This window comes from Aquarana catesbeiana, linkage group LG03 (genome assembly GCF_042186555.1).
Source record: "Aquarana catesbeiana isolate 2022-GZ linkage group LG03, ASM4218655v1, whole genome shotgun sequence".
Classification (NCBI taxonomy): Eukaryota; Metazoa; Chordata; class Amphibia; order Anura; family Ranidae; genus Aquarana; species Aquarana catesbeiana.
This window is the reverse complement of record NC_133326.1, coordinates 145,693,016-145,705,894: the sequence shown is the minus strand read 5'-3', so window position 1 is coordinate 145,705,894 and position 12,879 is coordinate 145,693,016.

Genomic DNA, 12,879 nt, shown 5'->3' with positions numbered 1-12,879 from the left:
ATTTTTGCATTTTTGGTAACCATAAATTATACTCCTCATCGTATTTTGTGGCCCACTGCACTTAAAGTCCCATGACCAATATCTTGTTTTTATGTGAAATATTTCATCCTTTTGTCTATGTTGCCTAATTTGTATTCATTTTGTTTCATTCTTATGATATGATGGTTGCAGGAAAGAAAATCACATCATCTATGGCCAGCTTAAGGGCACGGTATCCCACTTTATTAAACAAAATGAAAGCAAAGTTCACACATGGATTTTCCATGCAGGGGTTCTGCTCCAGGAAATACAAATAACAAAAATCCTGAGCCACCTGTCTCTCCTGTCAGCAGCACCGCTGCTCTCAATGGTCTCCCAGATCAGTGGTTCTCAACCTCAGTCCTCAAGTACCCCCAACGGGCCATGTTTTGGGAACTTCCTTCAGATAAAATAGCTCTTATCAATACCATGTCATTGATATTGATTTAAAGCAGCTTTGCAAAGTAAAGGAAAACCTGAAAACATGGGTCATTGGGGGTACTTGAGGACTGAGGTTGAGAACCACTATCCCAGACCATGGGCTTTTCTGGCTCACTCAGCCTAAGCTTGCAGCCACTCACTGCTCGGGCCCCACTCCTGGCCTCTGGGTAGGGTTTTCCCTCCTATAAAGAACACGTGACTTCCTCCAGCTCCCTCTATGGACTCACTAGTCACCTCAGCTTTCTTTGTCTCTCTGGACCCATGTGATTGCTCTGACTCTCCCAGTCCTGTGGGCAAGAAGGGTCCCCATCATGGAGTCTCTACTTTTGAGTAAGTCACCCCTCCTGGCTATAGCACATCACTGTTTTCACACACAGACTATGTGTCCGAGTGGTAGCAACTGCAACTCCCCCTGCTCTGAGCTACTTTCAGACCTGGTTTTTAACAACACTACACACCTGTGTACTCATCCAGGCCGCAGGCATCTAGAAAAGCCTGGACACAGTATTTAAGGTTCCAAGGCACTTTGGAACCTTCAAATTCCAGGCCCGAATTCAGATTTACAAAACCTGCTCACAACAAACAAGTCAGGGCCTCTCAAACCATAACTTTGAAAATCCTGTGTCCTTTCTACCTGAATTCATATAGTGGCAGGGCCTCACACTGTCACACTAGGCAAAGCTTTTCAAAAGGGGAGATAGATTAGTTAAGGATCTAAATGCTGTGTTGGTTGCTGAGAAAGTGCTTGATTTGTAATGCACCCCATAGGTGAAGGGTCTGGTCTGCCCAGTTTTTAAAAGTGAATGAAAAGTACCATCGTGTACACTGTAGGAGAATTTTGGGTTTCCCAAAGCGTGGGTCATGATGGATGGGTTAGGGCTCATGAGCACCGAGGTATTTGCTCATACAGTGTAAACAAACAGGTATATTTTACTGCCTGGGAGCCCCTGGTGCTGCATACAGCCACCCATAGACATGAATGGTTGAAGGCTGCTGTATGCAACTATGCACCCCTACTTGCGTACAGTGGCATATACGAACAGGCATGTCTGTGGATGGTTTTAAGCATGTTCCCAATCAGGGAATGTGATTTGTGAGATGCTGGAATATCATCTTCCATCCAAAGTAAGTGGCAAAGGGGGATATTGGAGTTCGTTTGTTCAAGCTGAATCAAGCATTTAGTTGAGTAATTTCTACACCAGTCAGGTATTCTCGACATGTGTAGTGATTATGGTATAGGGTGTCTGGGAAACCCATACCGCCCATAGATTTCAAAGTTGGTGGCCCGGTGTTATTTAGTGCTTTTCAAGCCCATACAAATTTGACTACGCTATTGTCTGGTTTTCAGAAAGAAGTTCGGATGTAAATTGGTAAGTTTTGGAGTAAGTATAATAACTTGGGTACTAGGTTCATTTTTAGGATACTATTATGCCCGAACCATGAGAAGAAGGTTCAGTTCCAATGTCATAGGTCTTGTCTAATGGATTCTAGAAAAGCAAGGAAGGTTAAGAGGAAATTGGTAGGGAAGATGACTTCTATGGTGAGAGTTAGATGAATTCCAAGGTATTTAATGCTTATGGTAGCCTATGCAAATAGGAAATTAGTTTAAACTAATTAATGAAGATTAATATTAAGGGCAGCAGTATTCTGTAGGTTAATTTTGAAACTGTGTATGGATCAGTGGGCACCATACAGGACAAAACATGTTGGGTGGAGCTTAGTGATCCTGGAGTGAATAAGCTAAATGAGAACTGGGAAGACTGCAGCACTGTATAGTGGTTTGGCTCTGCACTTCTCCTGAACAGCATTGTTCATCTACTTTGTGTCAGTAATTCATGAAATCGATTTTCTGTATTTGAAAATGTGAGTGCACTTTATTAAAGAAAAAGTTCATATGTTACATGTTCTACCTGATTGAACCTACCTGAGTGGAACATGTTACCAGTGCTGCAGCCGCCACCCTCTAGCTAAACCAAACCCCCCCCCCACGGTGGCAGCAGTACGGGGAGTTCTTCATACTAACTGCAAGTTTTTGAAAGCAGTGCAGTCGTGACGGCCGCATCACTCATACACAGAGCTCTGTGTATAAATGAACTACAAGTCCCGACAGCTGTGGAGCATTGTGGTAGTTCATTGAGTCTTCCTGTCAGTGAGTATCGGCCTACCCGTACGGGATGTACGAGGGAGGAGATCTGCATGGCATCAGCGATCTCCTGATCACTTATGCAATGCTTTACAGGCTCATAATACAAAAAATAATAAATGCACATTTCTTTACCTGCAAAAAGATGTGCATTTATTATTTTTTGTATAAAGGTGAACTTATTCTTTTTTTAATAAAGTTTTAATAAATTCCTTTTTAGCAGTGAGCACTATGGTTTTTTGAGCATGATCATTGGGAGTTTTGTCCTAAATGGCTTTTCCTTGCTGGATATTTGTTGAAGCTGTTCTTTGTAACCCTATTGGAGTCATTCAGTCCCCTCCAAAAGTCTCTCTCCCGGCTAGGTCTGTCACACTAGGTATCAATATTTTGGCTGCATTTAGCAAATGGGGAGTAACACTTCTCTTATAAAACCTAGCAGATGATGGCATCCCATGAAAAAGAAAATGTAATGGAGAGAATTCTATAGGTCTAAATGTCATTTTCTTAATCCAAGGGGCTATTTGCTCCCAGAAAACTTTAATCTTTGGGCAATGCCACCATAAATGCAGAAATGAACCCCTTTGGTTACATCCCCTCCAGCAGTTGGCATCCGCTGATGGGTATATCTGAGCCAATCGAGCTGGTGTACAATACCATCTTGCCAGGAACTTGTAAGACATTTAGAAATAGAGAGCTGTCATATTTTGAGTGCTCAGAGCCAGCCTATAAATTTGAAACAACATAAGACCCGGCTCTGATAAGTTAACACACCATTCCTTAAAAGTAGTAAGCGCGTTCGCTGGCCTGATCTGGTACTTCCACTTATTTAACAAGTCTGTCAGTTAATGGTATTTCCATACAGCCATTGGTACTTCCCTCAGTATTCAAACCAAATCCCCCAATGGAAGCAATTCACCCTGTGGGGGCCACGCCAGTGCAATTACCCTTCCCATCCATTCCCCAGCAATCTAAACTCCCTTTCTCTTCCCCTGGGGAAAACCAGGGAAATCCTTCCGATGGTGTTATAGGGGATATTGGGGGGGGAAACTTTCCCGTACTGTTCATTCTATCCCAAATGGATAGTGTTGTCTTCGTCAACGGTGATGCATATTCCGACAACACCCTATAAGAAACCGGAATCTAGGAGGCTCCGGCCAAGTTCCTACCTGCTAATGTTTTCTCCAAGGGCACCCAAATTTTACCAGCAGAGTCATGGCACCAGTTCATTATACCAACCAGCGCCATGGCTCTGTAATAAAACGCTATATCCGGGAGAACCCCCTCACCCTCCCGTTTTGGTCTCCTCAAAATCTCATGTGTCAATCTGGGATGTTTATCTCCCTACACGAAGGTCATAAAAGCCCTTCGAATTTGTTTAAAGAATATGTGTGGGAGTGTTATGGGTACGGTATGTAAAACGTAAATAAGCCTGGGAATTACACTCATTTCAAGCACTTTTACACTGCCAAACCATGTCAGAGTATGACTTCTCCACTTTTGCAAATCTTTTATTATGGATACCAACAAGGGTCCATAGTTTAGATCATATAGGCGCTTTATATCTGAGGAGAAATAGATCCCTAAATAGAATATAGAATCAAGGCGCCAAGCAAAAGGAAAAGATTGTTGCAAGGTGGTCCTCTTCCTCAAAGGCACATGGCTTGGCATCAACACTAATTTCTCAATATTTATTTTAAAATTAGATATAAGGCGTATGCTGAGATCTTATGTTCCGTTGATCCAATACAAATCCCTTTGATCTTCCTATTTCGCCTGATCGTGTGCAGAAAGGGCTCCAGCACCATAGAAAATAACAATGGGGGCAGTGGACATCCCTGCCTAGTCCCATTCCGTATCTCAAAATAATCTGATAGTCTACCATTAACTTCAACCCTTTCTCTAGGATCTGCATACAGTGCCATCACCCATCCCATCATCTGCTCTCTCAGACCCATCTCCCTCAAAACTCCCTCAAAACTCCGACCATAAATTCCCACCCCACCCTATCGAATGCTTTTTCAGCATCAATTGAAATTACTACACTTGGGGTCTGGTTCGGTCCATTATGCATCCAATGCAATACATGCAGGGACCGAATAGTATTATCTCTAGCGTCTCAGCCCTTCATAAACCCTGTTTGATCTGGGTGAATCAATTTAACTATATGTTCTTGTAACCTTAGGGCTAGGGATGGGCTATCTGTTCGAGTTGAACATGAGTTCAACTCGAACATTGGCTGTTCGCCCGTTCGCCGAACAGTGAACAATTTGGGGTGTTCGGGCCAAATTCGAAAAGCCCCAGAACACTCTTTAAAACTCTATGGGAGAAACCTAAAGTGCTAATTTTAAAGGTTAATGCAAGTTATTGTCATAAAAAGTTTTTGGGGACCTGGGTCCTGCCCCAGGGGACATGTATCAATGCAAAAAAAAGTGTTAAAAACTGCCGTTTTTTCGGGAGCAGTGATTTTAATAATGCTTAAAGTGAAACAATAAAAGTAAAATATTCCTTTAAATTTCGTACCGGGGGGGGGGGGGGGTGTCTATAGTATGCCTGTAAAGTAGCACATGTTTATAATAGTCCGAGAGCAAAATGACATTTCTAAAGGAAAAAAAAGTAATTTAAAAGTGCTAGCGCTAGTGATAGCATTAATGAATTGTCAGTCCCAACAATACACATAAAAGTAATTGAAAGTCATTGAAAAATAAAAGAAAATGGGCCTTTCAGGTCTGGTATGGATTTTAAGGGGAACTCCGTGCCAAAATTTTTTTAAAAATGGCGTGGGGTTCCCCCAAAAATCCACACCAGACCCTTATCCGAGCACGCAACCTGGCACAGAAAAAGAGGGAGGGACTAGAGAGCGCCCCCCTCCTGAACTGTACCAGGCCACATGCCCCCAACATGGGGAGGATGTCCCCATGTTGATGGGGACAAGGGCCTCATCCCCACAACCCTTGCCCGGTGGTTGTGGGGGTCTGCAGGCGGAGGGCTTATCGGAATCTGGAAACCCCCTTTAACAAGGGGGACACCCAGATCCCGGGCCACCCTCTATGTGAATTGGTAAGGGGTACAGTGTACCCCTACCATTTCACAAAAAGAAAGTGTCAAAATGTTAAAAAACCACAGGAGACGGCTTGGGACAAGTCCTTTATTAAAAATAAAAAAATAAAAAAAATAAAAAAGAGATTCCAGCGATGTAATCCAATAAATTCACGCTCCTACTCCAGCAATGTAATCCAATTCTCGATCTCCAGCGATGGATGATCTCCAGTGACATCAGCGAGGAACACGCACAGGATCCTGCCTCCTCCGGAGGCACCCAGCCAATGCCACAGCACTAGCTTGACAGCTCTTATGTAGCTGAGGGCGGGGCCACCCGTCACGTGACCCCGTCCCCTCTGACAAGGGGAAATGCCGGGGTTTCCCAGTGACATGTAAGGGTGACCCCTGCCCCCTCTGATGCAATGGGAATCCTGCGTTGCATCAGAGGGGGACGGGGTCACCCGTACACGTCACTGGGAAACCCCGGTGTTTCCCCTTGTCAGAGGGGGATGGGGTCACGTGACGGGTGGCCCCGCCCTCAGCTACATAAGAGCTGTCAAGCTAGCGCCGTGTCATTGGCTGGGTGCCTCCGGAGGAGGCAGGATCCTGTGCGTGTTCCTCGCTGGAGTCGCTGGAGATCATCCATCGCTGGAGATTGAGAATTAGATTACATTGCTGGAGTAGGAGCATGGATTTATTGGATTACATCGCTGGAATCTCTTTTTAATTTTTTTATTTTTCATAAAGGACTTGTCTCAAGCCATCTCATGTGTTTTTTTTTTACATTTTGACACTTTCTTTTTGTGAAATGGTAGGGGTACAATGTACCCCTTACCAATTCACATAGGGGGGGGGCGAGATCTGGGTGTTCCCTTTGTTAAAGGGGGCTTCACATTCTGATAAGCCCCCGCCCACAGACCCCCACAACTACTGGGCAAGGGTTGTGGGGATGAGGCCCTTGTCCCTATCAACATGAAGACATCCTCCCCATGTTGAGGGCATGTGGCCTGGTGCAGTTCAGGAGAGGGGGCGCTCTCTCATCCCCCCTCTTTTCCTGCGGCCTGCCAGGTTGCGTGCTCGGATAAGGGTCTGGTGTGGATTTTTGGGGGAACCTTACGTCATTTTTTTTTAAATTTTGGCGCGGAGTTCCCCTTAATATCTATACCAGACTTGAAGGGCCTGGTAATGGAATTTTGGGGGACCCCTTGCATTTTTTTTTTTTTTCAATTACTTTTATGTGTATTGTCGGGACCGAAAATTCATTAATAGCCAGCACTAGCGCTAGCACTTTTAAATAACTTTTTTTTCCTTTAGAAATGTCATTTTGCTCTCGGACTGTTATAAAAACGGGAAACATGCACTACTTTACAGGCATACTATAGACAACCCCCAGAATTTTAGCAAGGAGTTTAATGTCCGAGGTAAGGAGTGAGATCGGTCTATAGCTGGCACAGCACTGAGGGTCTTTCCCTACCTTCGGGAGAACCGTCACATAAGCCAACAGTGCCTCTGGAGGCAATGGGTTAGAGACCGAGATATAGTTAAGGTATCTGCAAAGAGGAACCAACAGGATTGAGGAAAACTTTTTATAATACACATTTGTGAAACCACCAGGTCCCCGGGCTTTTACCTAAGGGCAAAGCCGCAATCGCTCCGCCCAGCTCTTCAATGGAGATTGCTTTTCCATTTCCTCCAAGGCCGCAGATGGAATGGCCTGTAGCCCTGAGGCCTCAAGATATTCCCGAACTCAATCAAAACGTCCACCCTCCTCCGCCCCCACAGGAACTGAGTCTATATTATATAAAGACGCATAAAAGCGATGAAACTCAGCTGCTATTGCTTGGGAGTCCACTATCTGCTTATTGCCTATCTTTATAGTGTGAATCTTGTTGTTTCTTTAGTTGTCTAGCCAATAGTTTCCCACCCTTATTCCCCTGTTCATAGAATCGGTGGGCAAAGTATCTATGTTTATTTTGAACTTTTCGATCAAGATGCTGTTTTAAGTCTGCCCACAGTTTCTCCAGTCTCTGCATGTCCCCAGGTTTTAAATGTTTAATTTCAAGTTTATGTATTTCCTCTAGGAGCATGGCCATTTCCCTCTGTCTCTTTTTTAATACGCGAACCCATTGAAAATAACTCCCCTCTGATGACCGCCTTATGGGCTTCCCATACCACTTGGTCAGACACCTCCTCTGATATATTGGTCTCAAAATATAGAGTGGGACAAGGATTCCACATTCTGTTTATCATCCAAAATAGATTCATTCAATTGCCATGTTCTTTCCAGGCTCCCAATCGATGCCGGACATATCGTTAAACTTATTGGAGCATGATCTGACATGGTGATTGACTCAATAGTTGATGAAGTTACATAATTCAGATAATATTGATCGATCAACATATCGATCCTTGAATATACATTGTGTATTTTGGAGTAATAACTGAAATCCCTGTCCCGCTCATGCAGCAGCCTCCAACTGTCCATCAAATGCAAAGAGCGTAGGCGCTGTTTAACAAATCTTAACGCCTTATGAGACACAAAGGTTTTCCCCTGAAGAGGTGTCTAAACTAGGGTCCAAGGTAATGTTAAAACCCCCTCCCTTAACCAATAGACCTTCTTGAAACTTCCCCAAGATATCCAAAGTTTTGGATAGAAATTTAACGGTATGGCTATTGGGGGCATATATAGTAGCTAGGGTATAACACTGGCCCTGGATCTTTCCTTTAACAAAAAGAAAGCAGCCCTCAGGATCTACTTGTATTTCTGTGGGTACTAGGGGACAGGGACATTGTTTGTGTATAGCTATTGTAACTCCTCTAGCCCTAGGAATGGGTAAAGGTGCGTGAAACCATTGATTATACGGAAAAAAGAGGCATACGAGGGGCCGACCCTGCGACGAAGTGCGTCTCTTGCAAAAAAATGATCTCTGCCTTAACAAATTATCTCTTACCAATCGAACAAAGCCCTCTCAAATTATACTATACAATCTTCATTCTACCTGCCATTCTCTCATTACTCCCATGAGTCTCTTATTGTACTGCCGTGCCTGATCGGTGTCTGCGCCCTGCCTTCTGTGCTCTCTCGCCCTGGATGCATCTGATGAGTAGAAGGAGTGAGGAAGAAAAAAAAAGCCCACACAAAACCATCTTGAAACCATAACTTACTATGCCACTGTCTGTGGCACATCCCCCTAAAGGGAAGGTGAATCATAGGTGCACCATCTGTGCCCGGAGTCCCCTCCCCTTCTGACTTTTGGCAGAAAACAAAGTCCCTTGTCTCGGGACCGACCTATTGGGGAAAAGATGAATAAAAACATGAACAGAGTACCTCGTGAACCCCGTGCTTCCATTTATTTTCTTATATCATTTTTAAAAATTTTTTTTGCGGTATTTCAGCATATTGCCTTCAAAAATCCCCACTTATGGGGAGAAAACAAAAAAGTATTTGGGGGGGGAGAAAGGGGGGGGGTGATGGGGAACCACCAGAGGACAGAGGGAAAAAACATCTCCCCCCAAAGAAAGAAAAAAAGGGGGGTAATAAAAGGGATTAAAAAAAAGAAGAAAAAACGGAGGTGGTGGGGATTAAGAGACTACAGAGGGAAAAACAACCACTCCTCCCCTCCTCCCCCCACCCAAAACATCCCCCCATTCAACTCTAGGCAATCCACTCCTTTTATCTTAGCCTTTTTCACTTTACACCATTACTCAGGCATATCTTTCTATGACCGGATTCTAGTCCTGTCTTATCCACATTCACATCAAAAATCCCCATTAAAGGGGAGAAAACAAAAAAGTATTTGGGGGGGGAAAAAAAGGAAGGGGGAGGTGATGGGGAACCACCAGAGGACAGAGGGAAAAAACAACTCCCCCCCTAAAAAAAGAAAAAAAGCGGGGTAATAAAAGGGATTAAAAAAAGAAGAAAAAAAGGGAGGTGGTGGGGATTAAGAGACTACAGAGGGAAAAACAACCACTCCTCCCCCCCTCTCCCTACCCAAAACATCCCCCCCATTCAACTCTAGGCAATCTGCTCCTTTCCTCTTAGCCTTTTTCACTTTACACCATTACTCAGGCATACCTTTCTATGACCGGATTCTAGCCCCATCTTATCCACATTCACATCAATTGTCCGTCGACCTTTAATTGGCACTTGTTGGCATCGTTCTGGTCGTTGTAGTGATGGTTTATAGTTATTCAAGCTCCAATCCGGAAAGTCCACCAGGGGGAGCTCCAGCACCTCTGTGAAGTGTTGCAAATCATCTTTCGTTTTAAGAGTTGTTGTTTTCCCATTCCGGGTTGCTACAACCCTAAAGGGATATCCCCAGCGATATTTAACATCAGCTGCTTGTAGAAATTCCAGTAAGGGTTTAATCATTCTGTTCTATATGATAAATTCTAAGTTCTATATGATAAATCTGGAAATAAGGCTATTTGTGCGCCTTCAAAATCAACCATGGATTTTTTTTTTTTACGGGCTGCTTTCATGATGGCTTCTTTCACTGAATATCTATGTAGTTTACAAATTACATCTCTTGGTTTTTCTGCATTTTGGGGGGTAGGGGCAAGGGCACGATGGACTCTGTCTATTTCGATCTTATCTGGTGCAGATGGCCCCAGAATTAACTGGAACAGACTGGTCACCTTTGGAAGCAATTCAAACTGTTGTTTTATTTCAGGCAGGCCCCTTATACGTATATTTTGCCTACGATCTCTATTTTTGATTATTCATTTGATCTAACAGAGAATTCAACACTTCCTCATGATGTTTTGTCATATCTTGGATATCAGCCACTCCTTGTCTAATATCATCCTGGCCCATCTCCATTTCCTCTACTCTGTGTCCCAGTGCCCCTATTGCCTCCCTTAACCCCTCCACAGCCTGTTTGCAGGATGATTGAAAAGCAGTTAAAAGTGATTGAATGTCTTTCTTTGTAGGAAGTGATCTCAGATGTTCTCTTAGATCCTAATCCTAATCCACTATTAACTCTGATTGAAATGCACTTAGTTCATTATTAAGATCACCATACAAAGGGTTAACATACTGCACCTGCCCTGTAGAGGCTGTCTCTGGATTCATCACACAACCACGATCCAACCGTCCCTCCTGGGGTTCCTTCCATCTCCTGAAGACTAGAGTCCCCTCCAATACACTCCCCCTCCAGACCCTCCATTCCACCAACATAAACCAAAGTGTCTCTCCCTTCTCCTGGGAGATCTATTTCCAGGATTGTACAGCTCTGCTTTGGGCTCAGAGGTATTTGGCCATTGCCATGTGCTGCAACACCCCTTTCAAAGCCTGTCACTCCTCTGCCCTGTACGGGTGGATCACATCCCCCCCTCAGATCAGGGGAGCCGAAGTTCCTTCCCTCCTGGACCGGGGTTCTTTTAATTGCACTCCGAGGATTGACCCTCTGCGCCAGGAGGTAAGCTCTAAGCCTGTTAGCCTGGCTCTTTCTACCACCACCGGGCGGGAGTGCACGACAAGGTTTGGATATGCTTTAGCCGGTTTGGAGCCTGCTGAACACCACAGACTATCTTCCTGGAGCCCGGGGATCACTGAGCAGCACGCTCAGTCGGTGTGTCTGTTCATGCCACACCCTTTGTGCTTGACTTTCGAATAAACAATAAACCGCCTCCCAGCCCTTTAAGAGTTCTAAAAGCCGGTCACATGATCGGAAAGCTCCCGATAAAAAGTATGCATCAGGAGCTTACCTATCCCTGCCAGCTACTGTACTGGGAGCGTGCAGGGAACGGGCTACATACATGCGTGCGGCCGGCGACAAGAGGTTAAGTAACCTGTGGCAAAATAATTGTGATTAGGTAGCTTCATATTATTTATAGACACTGTATACAAAAACCTGTGATACTGATAACACTTAACTGTGTCAAAACTAGACTAGAACTAGATGAGAGTATGCAGCCCTATGCACCAAAGACCACTTAACTAAAACCTAACCTTTTTATTTTAAATCATAAAAAGTATGTAAATGACCATATCAGGTATACCTAAAAGGTAAGGTCAATGCCATTATTTATATATGTAGCCCCCTGTTCCGAAAAATGGGGCCATAATGTAAATTTAGTTTTTGGCTGAGCTGTAAACAGCTCAGATTTGATTGTATATTTGGTTCTGTTCTAAACTTGCCTGGGTTGTGCATTTTCCTCTGTTGCCAGTAGGTGTCACTGGTACCACAGGACAGTGTGAGAATTACAACTAGGTTGAGCTGTAATGAATATTCTTTTTCTGGAAACAGCCCAGTAGAAGGTTCCTGGCTGCTGTGCATTCTGGGAAGGGGTATTTATTGAACAGATGCCATGTGCTCTAGTCAGTTCTTACCTCAGGGCCCTTCTGGCCTGAGGATGTGCTGCTGCAAGTTGTGCAGTAGGCCCAGAAGCCTGTCTGGGGCCTGCTAATCCTGAGGTGGTCCTTAGGCTGTCTTGCCTGTGTGGAAGAAGCCGAGCCAAGCCGAGCTAAGTTTGTGAGAGAGACTTATCCAGGAGTTCTGCTGGCTGCTAAGTCTGTGAGAGAGGCTTACCCAGGTATTCAAAGTCTGCTAAAAGAAAGCTGTTTTGTCCTTTGGATTCAAGGAGTCTGTAAGTGATCTGCTAAAAAGTGTATCTGAAACCTCCCCTAACCTTCTTTCCTACAACCTTTCTCAAGTTCTCATTAAAGCATTGAAAAATACCAAAAATGACTGGAGCCTAAATTCTGTTCAACTTCCCATTGTAGCCATGAACTTGGCTCTGGGGTAAATGTAAGCTTGCTCCCTGTATCTGGGGGTACCTTTCTGCTCCCAGTAGACCCAGGGGGGTGCTACATATAAAAATCAACGTTCTATCTCTATGTGGTAATATTAACATCTACCAAGTTTAAATGGTGAAAACTTCTCTTGAATATATACGTATAGACAATATGAGGGTTATAATTTCCTCCTATAGTCAATATAAAGGCTCCGGGCTGTATTAGAGGATATGCAAATGAAACGTCTACTCACCAACACCAACTGGTATCAAGAGATGGGAGTATATCTGTCTCTCCTCCCATCTATTGGCCACATATAAAATTGAGATAAACAGAAAAAGAGAAGGTATGCTAGTAAATACTGTCTTACTGTATTGTCTTGCTTGCAAGCAAAGTTCCGTGCTTCACCACTGCCATCCTTTGGCTCCTTTTTAGGAGACTTAGCTACGGATCTCTGCAGGGTCACATATACCTGGCAGAGACCTGTGGAATCTGTGAG